The sequence below is a fragment of the Penaeus vannamei genome, chromosome 28 (genome assembly GCF_042767895.1).
Source record: "Penaeus vannamei isolate JL-2024 chromosome 28, ASM4276789v1, whole genome shotgun sequence".
Lineage (NCBI taxonomy): Eukaryota > Metazoa > Arthropoda > Malacostraca > Decapoda > Penaeidae > Penaeus > Penaeus vannamei.
This window is the reverse complement of record NC_091576.1, coordinates 16671580-16674079: the sequence shown is the minus strand read 5'-3', so window position 1 is coordinate 16674079 and position 2500 is coordinate 16671580. Positions and strand designations below refer to the sequence as shown.

The 2500-nt window shown below is 44.0% G+C and overlaps 2 protein-coding genes across 2 annotated transcripts in view; one reads left to right on the top strand and one right to left on the bottom strand.

Annotated features, from left to right (window-relative positions):
• LOC113803245 (rho GTPase-activating protein 18) overlaps positions 1 to 2500 on the bottom strand; it is a 256236-nt gene that overhangs the window by 228325 nt on the left and 25411 nt on the right. The window lies entirely within an intron of this gene.
• LOC138867096 (uncharacterized) overlaps positions 1 to 2500 on the top strand; it is a 38306-nt gene that overhangs the window by 34614 nt on the left and 1192 nt on the right. The gene's annotated exons all lie outside the window — the stretch shown is intronic.

Here is a 2500-nt window from a genome sequence, read left to right as displayed (position 1 = left end):
TATCGTCTTTAGATAGACAAGGTAATGAACCCGTATTATGTACGTAAAAACAAAGCGTATAAAGAGATATAAATTAGTTTAAAGGACAAATTTACAAATAAAAAGAGTAAAACCAATCCCACTATCTTGTGTAGTTGCCGTATTTACCCGTAAGGTTAAACAATAGGAAGATTGAGAGAGGGAGAGAAAGCTCTCGGAGAGGAAGAGGGAGGAAGGAGGAGATGGAGAGAAGGAGGGCAGAAGGGAGAGAGGGAGAGACAGACAGATAAACAGATAGGCAGATAGATATATGGATAGATACCCAGAGAGAGAGAGAGAGAGAGAGAGAGAGAGAGAGAGAGAGAGAGAGAGAGAGAGAGAGAGAGAGAGAGAGAGAGAGAGAGAGAGAGAGAGAGAGAGACAGAGAGAGAGAGAGAGAGAGAGAGAGAGAGAGAGAGAGAGAATCACCCGTAGGTGTAAAGCTGTCATTTGAGGGGTCTTTAAGGCTTCAACTTTATGCCGAGAATCAGTCGAGTTCAACACAGGTCACATCCTCTTCTTTAACCCGGATACCATTCTCTCTCTCTCTCTCTCTCTCTCTCTCTCTCTCTCTCTCTCTCTCTCTCTCTCTCTCTCTTCTCTCTCAATATGTTGAACAACCCTAACCACAAAAAATAGCTCTGCACTTACAGCAAATAAGAAACACAGCAAATAAATAACAAACAAAAAACTAACTAAAAATAGTCTTCAAAAAAGCGCGGGAAAATATCTCAACCGCCTCGCATGTTTACCCAAAATACACACAACACAAAGCGAGCGGCGCCAACTGAACTATTTCTCGGAAAAAAAAGTTTCTAATCTTTTCTGTTGCGCGTCACGGCCGGAAGAAAACAAATACTATCTCCTTAGGAAATCGAAGGGAATATCACGAAGATGGGAAATACGGTATAGGTTGAGGGTTTTAAAATATATTTTACCAGTATGTGTGCATTATCCGTTGGACATTTCTAAAACAGTATTTTTTTTTATTTCTGTACTTTACTTTGGCTCTGTCTCTGTCTCTCCCCCCCTCTCCTTCTCCCCCCCTTCCCCCTCTCCCTCCCTCCCTCCTCCTCCCCCTCTCTCTCTCTCTCCTCCTCCCCCTCTCCCTCATTTCCCCCTCTCCTTCTCTCCCTCCCCCTCTCCCACTCACACACACGCACACACAGAGGCAATATTAACCTCCCAACCATTACACCCTCCTACCCGCCACCCGCCAAAAGCCAATCGGTTACCCCACAATTTTCCTCTTTACTCCACAGGAAACGTTTCCTCCGCCGCTGTTATATTAGTGCCATGAACCAATGCCAGTCGGTGCCACCTGAAGCAGCTGTTTCCTGATTCCTTCTCTTCCTTTCTACTTACTTTATATTCTCTGCCTTTCTGTTTCTCTTTTTCTTTTCCCTTTCCTTTCCAATTTCCTCTATCTTCCTTTCTTTTCTATTTTCCCCTTCTTCTCTCTCTCGGTCTCTGTGTCTGTCTGTCTGTCGGTCGGTCAGTCGGTCGGTCGGTCGGTCGGTCGGTCGGTCTCTCTCTCTCTCTCTCTCTCTCTCTCTCTCTCTCTCTCTCTCTCTCTCTCTCTCTCTCTCTCTCTCTCTCTCTCTTTTCACGAAAAGAAGGCTAAACTGTATTCGCCTTTCCGCGTCCGTATCGCTGCGCAACCGACCTAATTCGGTTCAAATGACTGTTGTTTTTGATAAACGTTCGGATATTCATGGGTTTGAGAGCGTGACGAAAACGATACCGGATACCTGTAAAGAATTTTGAAACCAAGAACCACGCGCGCGCGCGCGCGCGCGCGCGCGTGTGTGTGTGTGTGTGTGTGTGTGTGTGTGTGTGTGTGTGTGTGCGCGCGTGCGTGCGTGCGTGCGTGCGTGTGTGTGTGTGAGAGAGAGAGAGAGAGAGAGAGAGAGAGAGAGAGAGAGAGAGAGAGAGAGAGAGAGAATAAATGAATCACAGCACACGAATACATATACATTTACATATCCCGTTAAACCTCGTTTCCCTACAAAATACAAAACAGAGAAAAAAGGCGCGAAATATCAACCCTCAAGCGATCATGGCGGCCCTTTTTTTCCCGCCAACCAACGGGGAATTCAAAGTCACGATCCATTACTCTAATCCTTTTTAACACATTCTTATCGACATTTCGATTCACTTTATATTCGCCGCTAACATGGCTTGGCGAAAAATGGCGCCGATTAGATTATATTCAGCTTTATACGATAAAAAAAACGTTTCGTAGGCCTACATGCTGGTCGTGAATTCAGATAGATTTTCTTTTTCAATCGAAGGATAATATTCACTAAAATCTGTCTTCTTTGCATGTATTTCATGTGCTAAATCCCTTCTGATTAATGGAAAGATTGCATTCCCAAACAAATCGAAATTCGACCTTCATTTAATAATTTAAAGAAAAATAGTATATATATACATGAATATTCCAGAAAGTTCTAACCTTGGATGGTATTTGCTGATTGCA